General features: G+C 36.6%; 1 long non-coding RNA gene across 1 annotated transcript; it reads right to left on the reverse strand.

The window, feature by feature from the left end:
* Nucleotides 1-462: 462 nt before the first annotated feature.
* Nucleotides 463-8,959, reverse strand: LOC119869626. The gene is made up of 2 exons (XR_005371118.1): nucleotides 8,889-8,959; nucleotides 463-1,235 (listed from the first exon to the last, which is right to left on the reverse strand). It is a non-coding gene; the product is annotated as an uncharacterized LOC119869626 (long non-coding RNA).
* Between the last annotated feature and the right edge of the window lie 16,961 nt (nucleotides 8,960-25,920).

A 25,920-nucleotide genomic window follows, 5' to 3' on the forward strand; every position in this document is an offset into this window, starting at 1 on the left:
AGTTAACAGTAACAACAAAAAGGATTGTTCCTAGAAGTAGGACTGTTTGCTCTGATATTCTCTATAAAATATCTTGCCACTAAAGACTTCTTGGAAGATGATGCTGTGTAGTTATGCTCTACTCAACAGAGAGGACCCTCACCCTGAAACACTAGAGAAATGAAATTTCAATGTTCTGTAAACCTATTTCCGTTTTCCCATTTCAACAGTTATGCAGTCACCTCACCCAATGAGGTCAGTTATATGCATCCACTCCTTTACTGCACAAATATTTAATGATATCAGATGTGTCAGCTTCCTCTAGCCATGAAGGATAGAGTGATGAAGAAGGTACATACTTTTAGCTATCATAGAGCTTACTCTGTAGCAAAGACACATTGATACATAATGTGTTCAATAAATATATATTAATTAAGTGTGATAAATCTGTTCATAGAATCAACTCCTTTTTGAAAAATTACAGTAAAGAAAAATGGCACATGTGTTTTATTTGAAAGCTTGCCAAAAATCTGTATTTACAAAGAACTAACAAATTGGCTTTGTATAGAAATAACTGTTAGCCTTTTGATTTCATAATATGTAATCACGCAGAATAAAATTGGAAACTTTTACTTGCTTAGCTTACATAGAGAAAAAGTTTCCTTTCAAGAGCACACGTTATATCACCCTTTTGGAATATGATCAGTTAACTTTATAACTAAAACTGAGGTGCCCGTTGAAACAAATGATCCATTCTACTCAAATACGTATTGTGCCCTTGTGAACATTGTTATATGATGGTATAAGCCCCCTGGAGAAAACCATGAGGGTTTCCCACCACCAGCCCCAAAGAAAGAAGTCAATTTGCACATACTAGTTATTCAACGATGACCTATTTGTACAGCATAATTCCCAAGATATTCAACTTACAAATAGGCCCACTTATTGGACCTGCTGGCTGGAGCCAGTCTTTTAAGGAGAGAAATCCTCTGGGGGGTTTATGTAGGAGAGAGGGAGTAGAATCTAATCCCTCATAGCACACTGGCTGCCTGCCAAAGCACTCCAGAGGAATTCATAAGAGCAAACCCCCGGAAAGCAGCCTCCTCTGGAGAGGTTGTCTGATGACAAAGGGCATCCTGGAAGCTCCACTAGTGCTCTCTATGCTCTTCCTGGCTACTTCCTGGAGACCCTGAGGTGTGGCATGAGCCCCAAGGACCCGTTCTCTGTCTTGACGGCAGCACGCTCTGGTTCAGACACTATGAGAGAGGGAGATGGAACATAGTTTGTCTTTTCCACAGCAATATAAGCAAATGATTTATCTTAATTATTTTTAGATTGCAATATGTTGCCTCATATGTCAAATGTACATTAAAGAGCAATTAGCTTAAATGTCAGCATTAAATGATTCACTACTTAGCATTCCAGAAACAGAAGACAAAAATAATGAATCCAAGTGTCAATATGCACCAGTCTGAACATTTTCAAGAGCAATACAGTCTTCTCTACTTTGAATATGGAATGAGCCTTTCTGTCTTAAGTTCCATCCAAGAGATAGTAACTACAAAAACAAAATAAAACAAAATTCAAAAGACAGTCAAACCAAGGCCCATAAGCTAAATCTGGCCTGCCACATGCTTTTGCATATGAAGTTTTATTGGAACATAGCCATGCCCATTCATTTACATACTATAAATGCTTTAATGTTTTAATGGCAGAATCAATAGTTGCAACAGAGACCATATGGCCTCCAAAACCTAAAATATTTGCCATCTGGCCCTTTATAGAAAAAGTTTGCTGACCCCTGGTTTATAAAATGTGAATAATTCTACAAGGTGTATCCTTTGCACAGAAGCCCAAGAACTGCACAGAGAGGATTTTGGAGATCTGTGGAGAGCCCCCTTGAGTATCCAGGAGAGCACTAATGACCTACCAACCAAGTTGAGGGGAAAAACCATTAGAAGGATTAAAGGGAACAGTGCTAAGATTTCACACAGAGAAAAAAGTAGATCCTATTCTATTAGCCATACTAGAAAACATCATAATTCCAAGGCATTGGATAATAGAATACTCAGAAGGATAGTGCCTTAGTAGGGAAGGCAGGAGAAATGGACTTTAAAAAATACAATGATTGGGAATAACAACAGACTAGACATTGCAGAAGAAAAGATTATGAACTTGAAGAAAAAGAATTTTGGAACTCTCCCCCCCCCCAAATCCTATTAAGTGAAAAAGTATCAGTGAACTGTGGGACAACATCAAAAAGCCTAATACATGTTTCATTGGCATCCTTGAAGGAAAAAAGAAAGAAATAAAAAATACGTCAAATATGTCCAAATTTGATTAAATAACCAAATATGTCCAGATTTGATTAAAACTATATGTGTTCAAATATGTCCATATTTGATTAAAACTATAAAACCACAGATTCAAAAAGTTCAGTAAACAAAAAACTCAAGAAACACAAAGAACCTTATGCCAAGGTCATCTGTTTTCATCTTTTCTATTTGACATTGAACTAGAGGTTCTAGCCATTGCAATATTAAAAAAAAAAAAAAAAAAACAGAAACTAAACGAACTAAACGCATCCAGATTGGACAGAGAGGACTAAAACTGTCTTTATTTACAAATGATGAAATTGTCTATGTAGGAAATTCACTGGGATCTACAAAAAAGCTACTAGAATTAATAAATGATTTTAGCAAGATTGCAGGATACCAGATCAATACAGAGAAATCAATATTATATCTATAGACTAGTCATGAACAATTGGAAACGGAATTTAGCATGAAATACCATTAACAGTAGCATCAAAAATGTGAAATAGCTAGGAATAAATACCTGTGCAACAAAAACCTCAAAACACTGCTGAGAAAAATAAAGAAAATCTAAACAACAGTAGAAACATACTGTTTTATGGGTCAAAAGACTCAATATTAAGATTCAAATAGATTCAACATAATCTCCAATGTGCAACAAATGTTAATGATACCTTGTACTATCTATAAGAGCTCAAATGGATCACAGATCTAAATGTAAAACCTAAAACTAGACAACTCCTATAAGAAACTTAAGAAATATTTATGACCTTAGGCTAGACAAAAATTGCTTAGACACAACACCAAAAAAACCACAACAATAACAACAACAAATTGGCGTAATTTAACTACATCAATATTAAAATTTTCTGTCTTTGATAGGACCCCTGAGAGAATAAAAAGACAAGCCACAAGTTAGGAAACAAATATTTGCAAAACATACCTCATAAGGAACTTGTATCTAGACTATAGGATGAAATCTCAACTCAGCAGGAAAACCAACCAAATAAAAATTGTATAAAGTTTCAACAGACGCTTCACCAAAGGTGTACAAATGACAAGCACATAAGTAAAAACTAGTATCATGAATCAATTAAGGAAGTGCATATTAAAACCACAATGACACACTACTTCACACCCCTTAGAATGAGTAAAATTTAAAACACTGACCAGACCAAGTGAAAGTGAGGCTATGGAGCAACCAGAACTTATACACAATTGGTGGAAATAAAAAGTGGTACAACTACTTCAGAAAATATTTCTACAGTTTTCTAAAAAGTTAAATATATGTGACATATGTTCCAGCCATTCTATTCCCTTTTTTAAAGATTTTATTTATTTATTCATGAGAGACACAGAGAGAGAGAGAGAGGCAGGGACACAGGCAGAGGGAGAAGCAGGCTCCATGCAGGGAGCCCGATGTGAGACTCGATCCCGGGACTCCAGGATCACGCCCTGCACTGAAGGCAGACACTCAACCACTATAAGCCACCCAGGTGTCCCCAGCCATTCTATTCCTAAGTGTTTACCCTAGAGAACCAAATTCACATTCAAACCTGTGCATGGATGTTTAAAAATAAAATTAATAGACTTAATATTTTAGAGCAGGTTCAGGCTTGGGTTTAGGTATTGAGTAGCTTATAATAATTGTACCTCACCTCAATAAAGCTGCTCTAAAAAAAAAAGGATATATGAAGATCTACATCCCCAGAATGAAATCATCTTAGAGCCAAGCCAAGGTCAATCCTAATAAATCTTTATTGAGCTTTTAGTTTTTTCAAGGCAGTTTTACATACATTATCACGTTTAATCATCATAACTCATCATAGGAGATAGATCCTGTTGTCCTTATCTGATAGATCAGAAAACAAAGCTCAGAATGGTGCAGTAACTTCCTCATTGTCATTGAGACGTGTGGTAGGAATTTGGTTTTGAACTCAAAAGCCAAAGATATTCTCTCAGTACATCTTACCTCACCAACAATTCTCTTTTAACAAATAATTATTAAATAATACTTACTACATATTCTGAAATGTACTAGCCTTTTTCACCTGATAGAAGGCAAGTTCAAATTTCAACATTTATAACTCACACATACTTCTTAAAAATTTATCATGGTATAAAAGTCTTCCATGTTAGAAAGAAATTTGTTAATAATTATAGCTATTTAGAAAAGGAATGGCTTTCTTATGGATCAAAAAGTTGGTTTTCTTTGCCAATAAGAATCTAAGTAATAGAACACAACTGGATATCCATACCCAAAAGGGGTGAGGAAGTTGGACCCCTACCTCACATCATACATAAAAATTAACTCAAAATAGATAAAATCTAAATATAAAAACTAAAACTATAAAAAATCTTAAATCACATAGTAAATATTCATAACCTTGGATTTGGCAATGGATCTTAGATACGCTGATTCAAACCTGCCTCATAGAAATCCTTATTACAATCTAAAGTTCCTACATGTGGCAAGATGCTAGAAAGAAATTTGCTGACGTTTATAGGTATTGGAAAAGGAATGGGGTCTCATGAAGCAAAAAGTTTATTTTCTTCCCCTATAAAATACTTCTCCTGTATAAGAAAGTAGTAAAACCATTCAGAACTTTGTACTATATTCCATGGCCGTCAAGTCACTAGACATTTCAAATTAGAGGACTAATACCATTCCTTTCTACTTTCCTTTTCTCCGTTTCATTCTGTCACGTTAGTTGTGGGAAAACAAACTATTGAAATTTGGAGCCAAGAAAGTACTTACTTCCAAATTATAGGAAGTTTGCAAACTATTCAATGTGTTTGTGCATTTTATTTAAAGAAATGAAATTTTCTAAATACTCAATTAGCCTTGCCATATTGTCTAGCCTTATGGATCTCCAAACATTTCATTAGTTATAACTTTATAACGGAACAAACATTGTTTTGTTTCTTCATTTCACAAGGAAAAAGGAAAAAAAAAGAAAGAATGAAAACAAAATCTTTAACTCCTTCAGAGTTCTTTACTTACATAAATAAAAAATCTCTTGAAAAGACCCTTCTTTCTCATGAAGTTCTATGGTTATAACCTCTGCCCAGACCCAGCAATGAGTTGCTTATGTTAGCACAAACTCCCGGAATACAAGGCCTCTGACTGCTTTGGATAGAAATCTAAACCCTAGAAAATATTCCATGGGAATTTTCATCAACTCACAGATTAAATCAAAGATATTGAGTAGAATCCTCAACCTCTTTCACTTACTTCTAGTTTATTCCAAAATTGTGTCTGTTAATCCTAAACAATCTCACTGGGCGTGGCTATTTCTGGAAACAACATTTCAGTCCCCTGTTACATTCTCAACAGCACCAAAAATTCTATGCTGTATTGTTCACAATAAATACAGGATACATTTCTATTAAGCAAATGTGTGAGCGCAAAAACTAGTTTATATGTTTTATGTCACATAGAGATAGACACAGAGCTGTCATGGTAAAGGTGTAGTTCTGGAGCTCGAGATGGATTCCGAGGTAGACATACAGAGGCTAAACTGACAGATGCTACAGATCCAGATTAGGATTTATATATGTTTCTTAAATTGGAAAGCAATTTAGAGATCTCAAAGTCAGACTTCCATCAAATATAGGAATTCCTTCTTCAGTATCCCCAACCTTGTTGAACACTTGTTATTTCAAAACCACTATTTCTTTTTGAGACAACTGAAATTTATAGAGTGTTAATTATCATCGGTAGGTTGAAATCTGCTTCATATTTTCTACCCATTGGCCTTATATCAATCACCTGAAGCAAAAAAATGTCTATCCTTTTATGGGTGAGGGAAGGAAGAGACAGTCGAGTGGAAAGAAAAGCTGTTAAAAAAAAAAAAAAAAGGCACGCTGTGCAGTGAAATAACCACTGGGTAAACTAGTGATGAATAGGTTATGAACTAATATGAGGAGGTGCTTTCTGAGAATAATGACAAGAAGGACATGCTTCATTAAGCCGGATGTGCCGCTTCCCAGGCTAAGGATCTCATCTATAAAATAAAATGATTTAACTAGCCAAGGGTTATAAGCACAAATGTTTTCAAGAGGCAGAGAGGAAACATCAATGAGCAAAAGGTAATGGGAAGATCTGGGGACAGTGTTGAACTGTAAACTGCTGCCTTCTAATGACATTCGTACTGTGAACCCTAACGTACATCCACACCTTTTAGTCTGTCATTCTTTGGGTTGTACTTGATGACATTTCAACTCACCCATCAGGTTTCTTTCACCTATAACATCTACAGCTGTATGGCCAACCGACCCCTCACCCTACTGGTCTCCTCTGACCATCCTGCTGTTCGCGGTTCACCTGCACCTGCATTGGCTTTCCGAGATGTGTGCGTTACCCATCTGTACGTGATACATTCTTTTCACGTTGGTACCCTTCGGCACTCTGGCTCACTTCTTATGGCATGTTTCCATCTTCTAAAGGTTTTGCTCTCATCATGATATAGAAAAACAGGAATGTCTGCCTTTTGACAAGGAGTTTCAGGAAGGTTCCATTTACCCAAGGTTTAAAGTCAGAATGATGACATTCTCTGCATTCCTCATGACAGAGGGTAGGATGAATTTGGGGAGGGGGGCAGGGTTATAGTTTTTAGTGTCCTATAAACCCTATCATGTTTGTAGTTTTCCAGTTATGTTTATTCTTCCCCCACTGGTATCAAATTAAAAAAAAAAAACAGACATATAAAATTATCCTACTGGTCTCAAATCTGTGATTGGTATTTAAATGTCTGCCAAGGTGATTGTGACTGTGCGTGTATTTATTTGTTAAAAATAGTTGTGGAGTGCAGTAAACAGCACTGGACTTTAGGGAATTAAAAGATAAAAGGTCCTTCTCTGCCCCTTGGCAGATTGATCTTTTGCAAGAGATTTAATTTATTGGACCCTAGTCCCTAATCCATAAAATAGAAGACTGATGTACATCTGCTTAATTCATAGAATTGCCATGAGAATACAAATTGAGATATTGTCCTTACTATGTAAAATATAAGGAATTCTATATTACAACCTGTAATTAAAATTAATATATTTGACCTCTGTTTCTGAGATGTAGTAGGTTGTGAGGGGCCAACGCTTCTGTGCTGCCAAAGAAGAAAAAGAAAGATATATTTAAAATAATAGGTTTGAAAAGTCATCAGAAAGCTGTGGAAAGAACAAAGAGTAAACCAACTAAAGTTTCAGGGTGACAGAAATATTATAAGGCTATCTGATGATAATCAGGCATTTGCTGGCTCTAGCCTGAGTATAGCCTAGGTCTGATCAGAGATGTTTCGCAGGGAAAAGAGAAACCAGAAAAGTGGTTTAGCAGTTGTATAGTGCTTAGAGGACAACACGGAAACTCCAAAGAACTGCAAATACATTGCTGTTTGACCTCACGGGCCATTAGCTGAGTTCTGAGATTTGGTAGGAGGTTGTAGTGCCAGGGCTTAAACTCCTAAAGGCAGGGCGAGATTACCTGAGGTTTCACAGAGCTTAGAAAACACACATGCCAGGGAAGAAGTCTGCCTCAAGCACATAATCAGGTTTTTGCCATTTCTCAAAGTTGCCTGGGAAAGGTGGCTTGAGAGCTGGACTGAAAACTTTTCAAAGGACAGAGCTGGATCTCCTGCAGTCTTTTAAGAAAAGACTGAAGAGAAGGATAATTAATAGTCTTTCAATCAAAATATCATAGAACTACATCCAAGGAATAGGAGCAAGCAACATGTCACTAATCTTTGCTAACACTGCAACCCATTCAGCCCTAGCCCAATGCAATCTCTGATTGGATAGAGGTGATCCTCTCCTTATTCTGTATCTGTCTGCTCCCACTATTGTAGAAGACAAAGCCATGTGGGCCTTCTATGAGTCTTTTAATTATAATTTACAGCATAAAATAAAAAATTACTCAGCATGCAGGAGCCAAGAAAATATGACCAATAATTAAGAGGGAAAAAATAAACCAATAGATGTAGACCCAGAGATGATTTCAATCTTGGAGTTGGCAAATACTTTTACAACCTGTTTCTTTAAAAAAAAAAAAAAAAAAAAAAAGACTTTATTTATTTATTCATGAGAGACACAGAGAGGCCAAGACACAGGCAGAGAAGCAGGATCCCTGAGGGGAACTCGATGTAGTACTGGATCCCAGGACCCTCCGATCACACCTTGAACTGAAGACAGACCCTCAACCATTGAGCCACCCAGGCTTCCCAGCAAATACTTTTAAATAACTATAACAAAGTATACTTTTTAAAGGCAAACATGTATACAATAGAAGTGCATAGACACAGTCATCAAAAAGCAAGTACATTAATGTCCCATGGCAGCACTATCCCTAATCATTAAAACTGGGAACCACCCACAAAACAGTTGAATGGATTAAAAAGTTGTGATGTTCACTCAATAAAATACACGGCAGCAATGAAAATAAACAATCTAAGTCTACTCATAATAATATAAATAAATCTAACAAATACAATGTCAACCAAAGAAGCCAGGCCCAAAAGAATACATTGTCTGTGATTCGATTTATACAAAGTTAGGAGAAATAAAAAATAATCTGTAACTGAGAAAATAAGGAATAGTGGTTACCCTAGGAGTGGGAGAAGTGTCTGGGAAGAAACATAAACAGAGCTTCCAGATGCTGGTAATGTTGTGTCCTGATGTGGAGGCTGGATACCATAGTGAGGATTGTGACCATTCATCAAGCTGCATCCATTCAGAATATGGGCACTTTTGTCTGTGGACTACAATAAAGAGTTTTCAAAAACTAAACAACACATAAGTAGATTGACTTTCATTCTACAAAAAAAAAAAAAAAAAAAAAAAAAAAATCCCAAACTGAGTATATGTAGACAACAACCTAATTACCCAGAGAATTGACTTACAACCTCACTATTCCATGGGGGGAAAATAGTTCATGACGAACAACTTTTTCCAAAGGCAGTATCTGAGGTTTTTATCTACCAAAGTCAACCATTTCTCCAAACCACAGTGTCATGCCTTGCTCTTAGTTCTTCCTTACTTGACAAAAATCTCTCACAATTCTCCCTTTCCCAAAGATGTGTTCTTCTGCTGGGTATCCCTATTATCTAGTAAGACACTCCTTTAAACCTCTGAGAATTCTAAAGGAAATCCCGGCCCGTGGCCAAATTTGTTGGAGAATTGTCTAGAAGGCAAATGGCAACACGGAGATGAGTTTTTCTCCAAAGCATTTCAACTTAGTCATTTTTGCCTGGCACTGTAATCCTCACCTTAAAGCCTCTAACCGAAAATCATCCATTGTAACACCATGAAAGGATTCTGTTATCTCCCCTTGTAGTTGGCTTGATCTGGATCTGCGAGAACTTGTTGACACCCTGTCAGAATTGCTCCTCTCAGGGATGTATCACCTTTCACAGAGTCAAAACTTACTTATTCACTTCTATTATAACAATAAAGCTAGACCAGAAGTGCTTGCAAACTCAAAAGATATTCACACACACACACAAAAATGTGAGAGTCATAGCTGCCCTATAGATAACACCACGTGCTTGTTTTTCCAGAAAATGCTTTACATGTTTCAAAGAACCACCGTGTATCTTTATTTGGAAAAAATGTGCTTCCCCAAAAACAGACACATAAGGATATTCTCAGACTTAATGAGTATATGAGCTATTTTTCATTACGCTGCTCTAAAAACCATACTTCTTCAGTTGGTAACATTCTAGGGCAAGATGCTAGAGCAAAATGTAAATAAATGTAAAGGACGACTAGATTGTTTTATGTATTGTGGAATCTGTATTCTATTAACAGGGTCACTGCCAGGCGTTGTGTAATTAAAACTCTATTGACCCATCTCTTTTTCCTCCAAAGCCAAAGAAGATTATTTAGTAGGTCATAAATTTAAAGGTCATCAGATCTGAGACTGTACAAATGAGCATAGTGCAGCCAGAAATTCCCTCAAAACAAGCATTGCTGTGATGAGATCAGAAGCATACAAGCAAGAACAAGTACTGAGGACATGTTTCATATTTATAGTTTCATCATTAAAAAAAATACATTTTTTACATCCAGATTCAAGTTTGTGCTAAAGTAGTTTAAAGACCCTGTCTATGAATATGTAAATATAATTAACAAACACAAAGCGTCCATCACTGTGTAATCTGTGTTGCTTCCCCTGCCCCCCGCCCCCAATCACAAAAACCATCTTGGGGACTGACTGCCAAAATCATAGTTCTTCATTGTAGCTGCTACAGGGATAAATCTGTGGAAAATACATTCCTTAATCTGCCTCCCATTAGCAGGATCATTAGCAGATTTTATAAACAGCAGTCATGAGCTTGTTTACCAATTCCTTTTCTGCCTTCTGTATGTAAAAAGATCACTTATCTGTGTCCCCAATCTTAAGGTTTTCAAATGTCAAGCCTCATTTGAAAGAAAAGACACACACTGTAAAATCTTATGTTTCAAAAGTTTGATTTTCCCTTGAGCCAAAACATAATGCCTATGGACCGTGGAGCAGTCTTTAATATTTGACACTTCATAGAATTAAGGAGGGTGCAAATGGCAAGAGTTAGATAATATGTTGAATGTTTGTGAGTTATCTTTTTAACATTAGCAAAACAAGTTGGACAACCTCCAGAAAAATGTCCGTTGGCAACAAGTCCAAGCATAAAGGAAGTATTTGTGCTCCCTAGCAGGGAAAACAGTCACTTCACCCTAAGAGATAAAGTTCCTTCTAGGTCTCTAGGTTTCAGTACATCTCAGTTGATCACAACTTAGAAGGCACTTGCCTTATAGGTCCACCATGGAGTTCGCGTTAGGCTCCTCTATACATTCTAAAATACAATAAAATGTAACCTTGATTTACCATCCAGAAACTCATCTTGGAAAATTCAAGACAAATTATAGATACATTTTTTTTAAATTTTCAGACTAACATAAATTGTCTTTTCTCTCTGGAATATATTCACTTGGGCTTATAAAGTATATTAAAAATGTAGTATTTTAAAACCCTTGTCATTGCCTGACCTCTTTGCAAGGAATTGTTATTTTATGCAATTGTCAGTGTCGTAACAAAAGTTAATTGTAAACAAATTAAAGATAGGGTGAACATTTTGAATTTCAGACAATGGGACAATTCATATAGCTACTTTAAAGTGAGTTCCCAACTTGAAATGGATTGTGAGGTTTTTGTTGTTATTGTTGTTTGAAGTAACAGGAATACAAAGTTCATGTTTAATGTTACAGTTAATGATTGAGTTTTGACCCTGCCAAATAAAATTCTTTTTTCTCTCTCTCCTTCTCTCTCTCTTTTCTGGTATTCAAGTTTTCTTTGGTCTTCAACTTTGAAGTAGTTGCTTTATAAAATCAAGTAAAAATGCACAATGCCTCCATTAAGTATTGAACCTCCTTCTGACAGATCTCTTTTGTTCTATGTAGGACAATCCATTCTCATTACTCTTTAATTCTAATAAACTTATACAGGTAGCTGGCCTTCTCAAAGGACTTGCTTTAAAAATATAACAAAACCCGTGTCTACACATATCAAATGAAGACGAGAGTTAAGCTACCTTTTTTGAACTCAATTAATGTGGGCGGCCGGCCTCAATTACTTAGAGGAAGAAAAAAAATATTTTCTTCAATAGGCGGTAAATTTTGGCTTGAGTTATCCAGATTAGGAGTCAGGAGACTACAATGCACAGGCCAAACAAGGCCCACTACCTGTTTCTTATAAATAAAGTTTTGTTGGAACATAGCATATTCATTTACTGACTTATTGTTTAAGGCTGCTTTTCTGCTACAGTAGCATAGCTGAGTAGTTGCAACAGAGATCAAACGGCTCACAAAACCTAAAATACTCACTATTTGGACTTCTGCAGAAAAAAATGTGCTGATTCCTGAGCCAGATAAATATCTCAAGTCTTCGCTTCATTTTTGCCTCCATGGTATTAGCCGAAAACATAGGAAAATAATCCTTTGGGCAGCTGAAACTAGCATTATGTTTTTTTGTTGAACTTCTATAAATATTTTAAAGAAGATGCAGAAGCAAATCATTTCAATCAGGACTTATTTTAATATGCAATTATGTTTGTTGGACTCTAGTTTTGCTATAGCCTCAAAGGGCATATGAAGACACTGTCCCTGTAAATTGCGTCTTATCCAGTTAAAGGCATTTGTTGGTTTGATATGTGTGGTTTTCTCTTTAATTGCTGCAGGGATTTGGATTGCAGGTGAATTAAAATTTAAAATTCTGATCATTTTGCAAACTTGTCATTATGCATGCTATAGGCAAGTTAGTAGATTTAGTTATGCCAATGATTGCGAAAAGATACATTATTGCTGCATTATAATGCATAAACAGGTTTTATGTTCTTCTGCATAATATTAGAAACTCAAATTTATGGAGTCACAAAGCTGTGATCATCATCCAGTTTTTAAATAAGGAAGCAATTGGTGATTTATATCACACATAAAGAAGTTTCCTTGTCAAGGTGCTTGCTGATCCATGGCATATAATTTGGATAAATGAAACAAAACTTTGATGGGATCATTAGGAATTATTTGCATTTATGTTTTCTTTAGAAGTGTTTTTTTGTTGTTGTTGTTAATCTCAGGTGACACCTATTCTCTCTCAACAAATCTTAGTTGTTCAGAAAATCCTTTTGAATAGTTTTATATCAAAACTTTCAAAATTAAAATATGTATATGAAGATATAGGTATTGTGTATCAACAACAGTTAGCATTTTAATAAGTTAACACACCAGAAGTTATGAGTCTCCTAATGAAAAACAATTTATCCATGAAGAAGTCTACCTAAAATAAAAATAATCATAATTAAAATAATAATAATAATATTGAACTTTTTTTTTAAGATTTTATTTATTCATGAGAGACACAGAGAGAGAGAGGCAGAGACACAGGCAGAGGGAGAAGCAGGCTCCATGCAGGGAGCCTGACCTGGGACTCGATCCTGGGTCTCCAGAATTACACCCTGGGCTAAAGGCGGCACTAAACCACTGAGCCACCCAGGCTGCCCAATAACATTGAACTTTGGTCTGATCTAACCTCTAGATACAAATACCAATTTACAAAAAAATACAGAGAGCAAAGAAACGTGTTAGATGTGATTTAACTATGAGGTGACAACTTCCAAAATCTAGATTGGGAGAAACTATGAGGTGAACTGGAACCTACAGATTAATAAAGTCTTAAACATATTAGGTGATTGCATGTGTTTATTTTTTTGGGGTCCTGGCTCAAACAATTAAAAATCTGTTTATGACATTTAAGAGATAATTACAAATTTGAGCCCTGGTTAGAGATACAGTGAAACAATCCCTGTTAATTTTTAAGAGCTAGAAGTCTACTGTAGTTAGGTTTGTTTGTTTAAAGAATTTTCATCTGTAGGGGACACAGGCTAAAGTTTTGAGATAAAAAGATAAAATGTTTAGGATTTGCTTTAAAACAATAAAGGGAGAAAAATTAATTAAAAGTAAACAATTTAAAAAATAATAAGAGAAAGTGTAAGAAGCAAGATTGTGATGAGGTCATGAATGTTGACACTGGATGAGAAGTACATTGGGGTTACTGTGCTGAGTCTGCTTTTGTAGATATTTAAAATTTCCATAATAAAAAAGTTAAAAATATACATGGGTTACCACATAAAATAAGATGCCACTTTTCAACTTGTTTTACTAATGATTAACGATAAATAAAAGTAACAGACATAAGTAATTTATTTGGATATAGAATTAGTTCTGGTGCTAGCTTAAAAAGAATTCACTATCTGGTTAGCAGTAATAAACAGTTATTTAAAAAAAAAACACCTATTTAGGTTTATTTATTTTTATTTTTTTTCCTATTTAGGTTTATTTAATAAAGTTTGAGACAAATAGGTTTTGTGTTTATCTGCTCATTTCCAATATGATTTGTATTTTGTTCATAAAATAAAATCCTTCACATACTTCTCATAACTTTTGGACTTCTCTACTGGTCTTCTTAGTCCTGATTGTTATTTAAGTTTCAAACGTTTTTCTAGGGAAAAAAAATCCATACAAGTTAATGCAAGTGAAAATCTAAAGTTTTCTGGGTCAGAGTAATAAGCAGCAGGGTAGCATCTGCTGCCCTCGAGCACCTCTGACACCAGCTGAGACCTGGCCCTGAGGATCTCTCACCTGGGCCTAGAAGTGGGTCTTCCCTGGGAAGTGGGAGTGGACTCCCTCCACCCTAAACCATCCTCTACAGAGCCAGTGGAGTGATGGGGACTTCTCCTTTCATTGTCTCCCCATGACTCTGCCCACAACCACTCATTCTCATCTGTCCCCACCCTCCTCCCAGACTCTGTGTTGTATATCCTCACCTCCCCATAGCCTGCCCCAGACTCACCATGCTGTTTCTCACCTCTCTGAAGGCCCAGGTCATTCTCTTCCCCTGGAATCAATACACACACCCATACCCACACTGCAAGCACAGAACATCTGCTTTACAAACACATAGTAATCCTTTATGACCTAGTTCAGAAATAGCATTCTCTGGTCCAGGGATCCTTTACTGTCATCCATACACCATCAGTTCCTACTTTGTTGATATATCACACAGAATAGCAATTTATTCGTTAAATGTCAGCCTGCTATTTTATGAAATTCTTTACTTCCAGCCACTCTATTTACCTTTATCTCTTTAGCCTCCAGCCCAGCATAGGGGTGCACAATAAACCTTCAGCAAGAGTTTGTTGAATGGGGATCCCTGGGTGGCGCAGCGGTTTGGCGCCTGCCTTTGGCCCAGGGCACGATCCTGGAGACCCGGGATCGAATCCCACATCAGGCTCCCAGTGCATGGAGCCTGCTTCTCCCTCTGCCTATGTCTCTGCTTCTCTCTCTCTCTCTCTCTCTCTCTCTCTCTGTGTGTGACTATCATAAATAAATAAAAAAAATTAAAAAAAAAAACAAAACAAAGGTTTAAAAAAAAAAGAGTTTGTTGAATGAATAAATGAATAATTTGAATGCTGTAGCTTATCTAGAGAATCTCTGGCTAATACCTTCTGTAATAGTCAATCAATTATTTAATAAATGTTTGCTTAGCATTTTGTGTAAGACACGACGCCAGGTGTCGTCATGGATTACAAAGCTGAATGAGGTATGGTACGGTCCCTGTGCTTTGGGAGGGAAGATGCTAATGCACACGTCGCTGTCTTCAAAATACAAAAACACAAAACCCTACAGGTTTCATAAAAAAACTGAGTGAATTTTTGTGCAAATGAGACAAGGCATAGGGAAGAGTTGCCAAACTTTTTAATGAGATGGAAAGAATTTAATCAAACAAATTGTTCAAAAGCTATTGAATAACATTCATGTCTTTGAATGAACCTTTTGCTAATTTTTGTGACCCTTTCAGCTCATGTTTGAAATGTCTTTCTTATAGCTTAGAAATATAAAGCTGCAGGGGTGCCTGGGTAGTTCAGTGAGTTAAGCATCTGACTTGATTCAGCTCAGGTCATGATTTCAGGGTCCTGAGACTGAGCCCCACATCAGGCTCCACCCTCAGCGGGGAGTCTGCCTGGGCTTCTCTCTCTTTCTCTCCCTCTGCCTGTCCCCCTCTGCACGATCTTGCATGCTCTCTCTCTCTAAAATAAATAATTTATAAATAATAAATAAATAATAAATATATATATTTCTTTAAAAAAAAAGAAATATAAAGCTGCAGAAATACTAAAGAAATACTTATAATCCAGATCCTTATTTTATAAAGAAAAAGGCAAAACTAGATCTTGGGGCTTCTTTCTTCCCCTCTATAACTCTTAACATAGTGATAAACTGCCTCAGATTTTAAAACTTAATTCTACATATATTGCTATGTGATTTGTGGCAATTGTAGACACAGACCCTAAAATGTGGGGAAAAAAATGAAAGCAACATTTTGCTGGTATCTGGGCTATGTGGAATTATTGTCAACTCATTTCAAAAGTTGCTTTTCCTTATTGCTTTCTTTTAAATATTACTTATAGATAAAAATTAAAATGAATATGAAAATATATGTGACTTAACTCTGGCAATAAAATAACTTCAAAATTATTTGAAGTATAGATATTATATAATATTTTCTTTCTTTCCCTATAGACTTTTTTTAAGATTTTATTTATTTATTCATGAGAGGCACAGAGAGAGAGAGAGAGGCAGAGACACAGGCAGAGGGAGAAACAGGCTCCATGCAGGGAGCCCGATGCGGGACTTGATCCCAGGACTGCGGGATCACGCCCTGGGCCAAAGGCAGACGCTAAACCACTGAGCCACCCAGGGATCCCTCCTTATAGACTTCTAAGCATTTGGCAAATTACAAATTTGTATCGACAGAAAATAATGTATGATTTTATACCATACAATTAGGTATAGTTTGTATTGGTAAATGAAACTGATATAAACAGTTCTTTCAATCATTCAAAGATATTATTTAGTGCCTTTCATGTCTAAGGCATAGTGGTATATAACAAAATAATCTTTTTATACTTTTAATAACTTAGAAGGTAGCCTCCTTCTGCCTGTTATATTTAGGAGTTACATTTCATATTTGAAAATAACATTCTTGGAGCACCTGTGTGGCTCAGTCAATTAAGTGTTCAACTCTTGGTTTCAGCTCAGGTTATGGATCTTAGGGTCATGAGATCGAGCCCCAAGTTGGACTCTGCACTCAGCGCGATCTCAAGGCTGCTTGAGGTTCTGTCTCTCCCTCTCGCTCCCCTACTCCCCCTCAAAATAAATAAATAAATCTTTAAAAAAATAACATTCTCTATCCAGGCTTTATAAATTCATTCTACTTTGTTCACATAAGAGTCTTCTTCTATGACTAGCATTTGGCAAAACTAACCATTATATCTGTCCCATTGTGCATTATGCCAAACAGCTAGTTGGAGAAAAGATCTGATGTCACCTTAATGGAACATTTGGGACTCAAAAATTCCCATTTATCTTTCTGCAAATGGTTAGATTTACCAAGTGATCTTCTAATGAAAACTGGAGAGAAAAATATATCCCCAACTTATTGTAAATCACAACTCAAACCCAAACTTTGTGATGCAATCCTCAAACTCTGCTTTATTCCTATTCAAACTATTATTTCAAAATTAGAAAAGATATTTAAAAACTTCTCTTAAGTTTGTAGCTTGAGTCACATCCAACCTCGAGCATCATTTGTAAATCACACCCTGAAATGATATGAGAACCACAAGACAAAACAAATCTGATAGCCTTATTTCTTTGGATTTTGAACCAAGTGGTGACTATCTGCAGGGTAAATACAAAAGTACCAAAGCCATGATGTATTAGAGGTGTAGAGAGGGTAAATGTTGAAAAAAAGATAATGGTCAAGTGGAAACTTGACAGGTGGTGACTCATCACCTAACTGATGTAAAAAATCATCTGTCACATTCTTGAAAGTATTTCTAATATCTGTTGCTTAGTGTGTTCCCTTTCAGAGAAAACTGGAAGTAAATATTACAATAGATTTTGTCTATAATTGGTGTTGCCAACATTCAACTCTATAAATTTATAAAATTTCAAATATAAATTTGGGGATTAATATAGTCACCAACCTTTCAAGCTTTTGTCCAGTAAGAACATTGTTTTAAAAGAAAAGAAAAGGAGCACCTGGGTGGCTCAGTTGGTTGGGCATCTGCCTTTGGCTCAGGTCACAATCCCAGAGTCCTGGGATCAAGCCCCACACTGGGCTCCTGACTTGGCGGAGAGACTGCTTCTCCCTCTTCCTCTCCCTGCCACTCCTGCTGCTTATGCTCTCTCTCTCTCATAAATAAAACCTTAAAAAAAAAAAAATCAAGGCACCTGGGTGGCTCAGTCAGTTAAACATCTGACTTTTGATTTCAGCTCAGGTCATGATCTCAGGATCATTAGATGGAGCCCTGAGTCAGGCTCCACACTAGGAATGGACCCTCCTTAAGATTCTCTTTCTCCCTCTCCCCTACTTCCCTGTGCATGCATGCACACACTCTCCCTCTCTAAAAAAAGAAAACCATTAGAACAGTGACCATATTTCAAAAGAATGTTCTAACACCAAAATAGTGGGAAGGGCACAATATCAGAATTAAGAACAATATTTCAAAAAAAATGATAACCTTATTAACATTCACTATATCATACTAATTCTTCTCACTTCAGAATGAATTGATGAAGTCTTTAGCTCATTTAGTAATTAGGAACCACTAGAGGAAGTGAAGGAAGACCAAATAATTTTGGGAAAACTTAGTACAAATATGGGCAAAGAATATCTTACTTTTGAAAAGACTTATTCCCTAGAACTAAGAGTTAGTTTCTTGGGCAGCCCGGGTGGCTCAGCAGTTTGGTGCTGCCTTCAGCCCAGGGCCTGATCTTGGAGACCCAGGATCGAGTCCCACGTCAAGCTCCCTGCATGGAGCCTGCTTCTCCGTCTGCCTGTGTCTCTGCCCCTCTCTCAATATCTCTCTCTCTCTCTGTCTCTCATGAATAAATAAATAAAATCTATATATAAAAAAAGGTTAGTTTCTTATTTACAAGTCTCCCTCATTGCTCCAGGCTAGGTAGCTAACACAGCCAACTCACTGGGCTCTCATAAAACACTCACACTTAGCTTAACGTTTTAAAGACTTGCAGAAATTTCTGAGCATATTGTAGTATTTATTTTAGAATGTTGCTCATATTATTGGCAAATAACAAAACAGGACCTAACATCTTGGAGCTTAACTCTGTAGCCTTCTTTGAAAGGCTCCTCATAAAGACTTTTAAAATGGCCTTCCTAAGATATATTCAGGAAGAAAAGTGCTAGCACTATGTAATACTTGATTCCAGAACATCAGTGATCCTGTTCTCAGGTGAACCCAGTCTACCTACAGTTGATATTCTTTCAACACCTACAATGTCACGTGACAGCAGGTACCAGGTCCTAGGAACTGACAATACCATGATGAGTCCTGACCTACAAATGACTTCAAGCAAGTACTCACACTGAAGCAATAGAGACGCAGAGTGATTTTTGAAAGGAGGAAGGGAGGGTGGGAGGGAGGGCATGGTCAGAATATCCCCTAAAAGCCCTATCAAATAGTTCAGAAACTTAGCCTTAGGATTTAAGCCCGCAATTATTTCAGTGTTGGTCATTGCTGCAATGTTTCTAAGCCATCATATTAGGTGATCATAAAAACAAGGACAATTATTGCCCACATAAAAAACAACATGCCAGAAGAAAAAAAAAAGTTGATGGTATAGCATGATTGAAAAACACTGGGAATCTATAGATAAGACTCTTCTTATACTGTGGTTTTCTAACATTTGTTTCCCTCTTTCCTTTTTTTTTTTTTTTTTAAGAATCTATTTATTTGACAGAGAGAGAGAAAGGGTACAAGCAGGGGGAGTGGCAGGCAAAGGGAAAGGGAGAAGCAGGCTCCCCACCGAGAAAGGAACCCAGTATGGAGTTCCATCCCAAGACCCTGGGATCAAGATCTGAGCCAAAGGCAGACACTTAACTGACTGAGCCATCAGGCACCCCTCCTTCTTTCATTATACCAATATTTAGCCATGTACAGAGTTAGAGAAGTAGTATGGCCTTACAGAGCCTTTCAAGATGTGAAAAAAAGAACAATGAGCACACCCTGATGACAGCAAAGAAAAATATGACCAAAGAAACACTAAAAACTTACAGGTCACATACACATAGTCACATATTGCACATGAAAGAGCAAATCTAAAACATTATTGTTAGTAAATTGTTAATATATCATTCAACAAATAATTCTGAATTTTAGAGAAAGAGCCTAGTATAAATGTTAAATATGTGTTAGTGAGAGATCTACCTTCACATCAAAACTCTTCTGAGTTAATGATAGCGGCTATTACATTCCATATATAATGTCAATGTCTCAAGAACACTTTGGCAGAAACAGTACCATTTAACTTAGCCCACTTTTTGTCCTTCACACATCCTCTGTTGAGAAATAAATTATTGTGCTAAAGAAAGAAGTTTGTGATATTAAATTAACAGATATAAGCTAAGCACTTCGGCTGGAAATGCCACCTTTGGAGTTATATCCTTTATAAATTGTTATTGGAAGTTCTGAAAAATCAATTTTAACCTTGTACAGGAACTAAAAGCAAAATAATCATGAAGTGTGTGGAGACAGAGACTAGAAACCATAAGCCAAAGACTAGAAAAATGTGGACTTTAGGGGGTGAAAACAATAAATCCTAAATCCATTGGTACAATTTCAATAGTAAATCAGCTTTTGATTATTTTATACTCTATACACTTTTCTACCATTATTAAAACAATAAATAACATCTGAGAAGCAAAACCTGTGACTAAAAGAAAATCAAATTCTATTAAAAGGAAATAAAATCTTATGTTTTGAAAATGCAGGCAACTATTTGGCCTAACTGAATATACAATGTTTGATGCTTAATGTTTATAATTCACTTATCCCTCAAAAGAGAATTCAGTTATAGTAGAAGACAAAATCATGTCTCAGTGATCCTCCTTTATTTTCCTACAGACAGATACCTGTTGAAGTCAAATCTCAGAGCAAAGACTGAACTTAGACTTGAACTCACACCTTTAAACTTCAGTTTCTTCACCCAAATCATTAGGAGAGTGGTCCTCACCTCCCTCACACAGATGATCAGAAGATTCATTGAGAAAGTATATTTGAATTCAATCATATATTAAGCATTCAAAGGAATCAGTGGTAGTCACAGTAGGAAAAGTTGTAATATTAAAGTACATGAATCAGAACAAGGGAAAGTGGCTGAATTAAATATTTCATGGCATTAGGCATGATAATCTGATTCATCATTCTTGCAAGTAGGATGGTGTTGCCAATGGAATTCAAATAGTCTGTGCAGAAGGACATTTTGCAACCCATTCTGTTAGGAATGTCCTTTCTATTAGGATAGAAATGGCTGAAGTCTGTTGACCAAAGCTGCTTCCCCGCCCTGAGAGTGGTCGGTTGGTTCTGCCGTCATTTGTTTCTTTAACTTCTATTTTTCTATGTTTCCAATAGTGCCCAGCCCTTCTTGGTTCACATCCTCCCTACTCTTCCCTTAGATATGCTAACAGCCTCAGCCTAGGTACAGTCTTAACAGACCCAAAAGTCATTCTCCCTTCTCCTTGTGATACAAGATGACCAATTAAGGAACTGATCCTATAGTTTAACTTTCTGGAGGGCCACCTTTACCTCAATTTCAACTTGAAGGGAACCCCAGCAAGAATAATCAAACAAAAATATCTGCAGAACGCAGTCATTTTTATCTTAGAGTATGAAATCCAGTTTGAACCTACGTTGTGTTAAACCTAGGATTGGACATGTCTGGGCATATCTGGAAAACTAGATAGGTCCACCTGGCAGGGCTCTATTTAAATGACAGGTGGGAGGTTCTTTGAAATATATTCATCTGAAGGGAGACATTACTCAAGATATACATGTTTAGTGAAAGAATAGCAAAGTGCATTGTAGAGGTGGTTCTGAGCACAAGATGAAACATTACTTACATGTTCTTGGGTACAAGTGCACTATGCTTAAGTTCTAGGAAAAGGAGCTGCAATAAAAATAGTGAATAAAATCCAAATTACAATTCCATTAAGAACAAAACTCTACAAGACAATACTACTTTATCATTTTTGCAAAAGTATAGCTCAACTTTGAGTGTCAGAATTGAGAACTCAGTGAACTGAGGGAGACAGCTGGACCCACCAGTGCCAGGAAATCCAGGAGAGGCCTTTCAGGCAGAGGATCCTTAGAAAGGGCAACTCATGCACATCCCCTTAGCGGAAGTAATCACAACAACAAGGAAGAAACATCCAGAAAAGAAACTAAAGCCACTCATGGTATTTCCCCATAAAGCATCCCCAAAAGAATCTCAAAAGTCTTTGGGGGTAGAATTTGAGCTGGTTGGGATTTCCATGGAGGAAGGCAGGAAGACAGTGAAACTCTATTTTGTTTCTGCTATAGTAACCTTGTTTGTACCTTCAGGCAATTGTGGAAGAGGAATTGTGTAAATAGATTATATTATCATATTTTATCAAACAGTTTCAGCTGGCCAACTCAGCTTTTTTAAACCATTCCCTGGTCTTTCAAGACAAACCATACCTCGGACATAGAGAAGGAATCTTCTCATTTGTTCTGATCAGGAGATCAGATTTTACAGTCCACCCAGCAAGCGAAATTAAAAGATTAGAATAGTTGTCCGTTCTTTCCAACTACCATTTTAATATATATTATTAAAGCAGGCAATAGTTGTTAAGAACATGGACAGTGGAAATAAATCACATGAGTTCAAATGCCAGCTGAAACACTTACAGCTGTGTAACCCTGAACATGTTCTCAAACTTCATGGGTCACTCTGTCTTTATTCGTAGAATGAAGACAATAGTTGTAACTACCTCCTGGTTTTGTTGTGAGAATTAAGAATTAATACATCTAAGCTCCTTAGAACAATGACAGGTACTTAAGTTCAGCTGACTAAAAGTTAGTTAATATATGACTCAATACACAGTCATCCTGCAAATATTTATTGAGTGTGCATAAAAGCGTAATGAACACTTCTGATACTAGGGATATGGGAAAGAACAAAACACACAAAATTACCTTCCTCAAGGAGCTTCTATTCTAAGTGTTCTCTAAACCATAAGCTAAATACTCCAGGGTACCATATTAAAATGCTTCCATACAGTCAGGCAAGTATCCAGGGCTCATAAGGTCTCATGTCCCAAATAGCAAAACTAAAGATCAAAATTTTTGCCCACATTTCAAATACTTTTTGAATGACTATCCAAAAGTAGAAATACTGGATTGAAAGTTTCCAACATTATATTTTAAGGAAGAAATCCTTGATTCTTCAAAAATAATCGTGGTTAAACCACCTTGGAAATTAGCTAAAATGATGGCTGCCAGCACTCTCATTCTGTCCGTGTTGATCATAAATTTAGGCTTTGAAAAATGCAAACAACCTTAGACCTGCTAAGATAATATACCTCAGTTATATTTTACCCAAAGAATAGCTCTGCACGGCAAGGCATTTTTTGGAGGGTGGATTCCACACAGAAGTTATGAGCTTGTTGTGATTAGAGAAAAAGCCGTGAATTTTCAATACTCAGGCACACTTAAAAGCTTTAAGAATTAATATATTTTGAAGCGTGAATGGTCCATATTAAGATAATTTTCAGTGTCTTACTCAATAGTCACCAGGAGCTTAGATTGTGAAACACTATACACTCATGGATCAGAAAACTGATAGTATCAAATCATTTAGAAATAGAATTATTGAGGTCATTATTTCCCACTTACAGTGGTTGGTCACCTCATTTTCTTAAACTTTTAGAAGACAATTTTCACAAGTATAATTTTATTTAAAAGCACATCTCTTTTGCATCACATGAAAAGTATTCATTTGAAGGCTATTTCTGCTTATAACACTGTAGCCTGAAGGCATCAACCATTAGTTTATCCAGTATCCTTTTTTATTTTATTTTATTTTATTTTATTTTATTTTATTTTATTTTATTTTATTTATTTTTAAGATTTATTTATTTGATGGAGAGAGAGGGTGAGCACACACGCATAGAGAGGGGCAGAGGGAGAAAGAGAGAGAAACTCCAAACAGACTCCACGCTCTGAGCCCAAGGCAGGGCCCCATCTGACAACCCTGAGATCAGGGCTGGAGCTGAAAACCAAGAGTCGGACCTTTAACTGACTATGCCACTCAGGTACCCCTATTTCATATCCTTTATTTTAGAGCCAGAAAGCTTGCTCTCCAGAAAAACTTACATGCTTCCATTTGATAAGGCCAGTGGGAACTATGGAACATTTTATGTTTCCATTGTCAAGAACTCAGCTAAATTTAGAACTTGGCTGCTATACAAAAAAACAGACACATAGATCAATGGAACAGAGCAGAGAACCCAGAAATGGACCCTCAACTCTATGATCAAGTAATCTTTGACAAAGCAGGAAAGAATATGCAATGGAAAAAAGACAGTCTCTTCAATAAAAAGTGTTGGGAAAATTGGAGAGCCACATGCAAGAGAATGAAACTGGACCACTTTCTTATACCATACACAGAGATAAACTCAAGATAGATAAAAAAAAACCTAAATGTGAAACAGGAATCCATCAAAACCCTAGAGGAGAACACAGGCAGCAATCTTTTTGACCTTGGCCACAGCAACTTCTTGCAAGACAGATCTCTAAAGGCAAGGGAAACAAAGCAAAAAATGAACTATTGAGACTTCATCAAGATAAAAATCTTCTGCACAGCAAAGGAAATAGTCAACAAAACTAAAAGGCAAACTACAGAATGGGAGAAGATATTTGCAGATGACTATATCTGACAGAGTGTTAGCATCCAAGATCTATAAAGAACTTATCAAACTCAACATCCAAAAAACAAAGAATCCTGTCAAGAAATAAGCAGAAGACACAAACAGACATTTCTCCAAAGAAGACATACAAATGGCCAATACACATATGAAAAAAATGTCCCACTCACTTATCATCAGGGAAATACAAATCAAAACCACAATGAGATACCACTTTACACCAGTGAGAATGGCTAAAATTAACAAGACTGGAAACAACAAATGTTGGTGAGGATGTGGAGAAAGGGGAACCCTCTTACACTGGGAATGTGAACTGGTGCAGCCACTCTGGAAGATAGTGTGGAGGTTCCTCAAGAAGTTAAAAATACGGCTACCCTATGATCCAGCAAGTTCACTACTATTTACCCCAAAGATACAGATGTAGTAAAATGACAGGACACCTGCACCCCAATGTTCATAGCAGCAATGTCCGCAATAGCCAAACGGTGGAAGGAGCCATGATGTCCTTCGACAGATGAATGGATAAGAAGATGTGGTGCATATACACAACGGAATAGTACTCAGCCATCAGAAAGGATGAACACTGACCAGTTACATCGACATAGATGGAACTGAAAGGTATTATACTAAGTGAAATAAGTCCATCACAGAAAGACAATTATCATTTGTTTTCACTCATATGTGGGATATAAGAAATAGTGCAGAAGATCATAGGGGAAGAAGGGGAAACTGGGAAAAAATCAGAGAGGGAAACAAACCATGAGAGACTCTTAACTCTGGAAAACAAACTGAGGGTCGCTGGAGTGGAGGGGAGGAAGGGAGGGCGGATGGGGCAGCTAGGTGACAGGCATCAGGGAGGGCACATGATGTGATGAGCACTGGGTGTTATATGCAACTGATGAATTATTGAAAACTACATCTGAAACTAATGATGTTGGCTAATTGAGATGTTGGCTAATTGAATTTAAAATTTTTTAAAAAGAACTTGGCTGCTATAATAACCAAACTCTACACCCTGCACCTCATACGTTTATTTCCTCTTTTCATTTAACTAAAATTAGTTCTTTTGTTTTCTTTTGAATTATCCTATTTATTATGTATTTGAAGATTCAAAACAATATCAAATCCACGTGGGGAGAAATTGAGCTCAGAAGTCATATGTAAATAGATTATAATAAAACCAATTAAAATTCTTCAATTAAAGTCGAATAATCAGTGACAGGCACTTCAGCATTCGTTCTAGTCCCACCACGGCACCTAGTTCAACTACACATGGCATTAGAAAGGGTCTGA

The sequence above is a fragment of the Canis lupus genome, chromosome 16 (genome assembly GCF_011100685.1).
Source record: "Canis lupus familiaris isolate Mischka breed German Shepherd chromosome 16, alternate assembly UU_Cfam_GSD_1.0, whole genome shotgun sequence".
Taxonomy (NCBI): Eukaryota; Metazoa; Chordata; class Mammalia; order Carnivora; family Canidae; genus Canis; species Canis lupus.